This window comes from Triticum urartu, unplaced genomic scaffold (assembly GCF_056163025.1).
Source record: "Triticum urartu cultivar PI428250 unplaced genomic scaffold, HENAU_Tu73 scaffold1, whole genome shotgun sequence".
Classification (NCBI taxonomy): domain Eukaryota; kingdom Viridiplantae; phylum Streptophyta; class Magnoliopsida; order Poales; family Poaceae; genus Triticum; species Triticum urartu.
The window spans coordinates 1,856,665-1,857,290 of record NW_028259461.1 but is presented as its reverse complement, the minus strand read 5'-3'; positions in this window follow the sequence as shown (position 1 = coordinate 1,857,290).

The following is a 626-nucleotide window of genomic DNA, read 5'->3' as shown; positions in this document are numbered from 1 at the left end:
TCAAAGCGAGGCTCATCAAAATGAAAAATCTAAGACTACTATAAGACTACTAAAAAAATAATAAAACAAGAAAAAAATTTGAACGATTAAATTACTGCTCCCGAATATTCAACTGACCGATTAATTTCTTATAACGTACTCTATTTTTCTTTGCCAAATAAGCCAGCAAACGTCGACGTTTTCCCAAAAGTCTTCGTAGACCTCTTTCCGATGAAAAATCTTTTTTGTGTAATTCCAAATGTGAAGCAAGTCTCCGTATCTTATTGGTGAAACTGAATACTTGAAATTCAACAGAACCCCTGTTTTCTTCTTTTTCTTCTTTAACCATAAATCCAAAAATTTTTCTACCTCCTTTCTTTTTCATGTATTTTTCTGATCAGGAAAAATACAAAATTATGTCAGTTATTTTGAAGTTATTCTAATCTCGTACACACACAAATTTGCAATTATTCATCTACTACTGGAATTTGGATTTATTTTATCGATGCAAATTGGATTTGGATAGAAGGGTACATTCTTTCTAATATTTTAGATAGAAGAAATGTTTCTTCTATCTAAAATATTAGAAAGAATTTTGCTGATTTATTTATTGCTATATGCAATTTATGGAATTGATACACCATTTA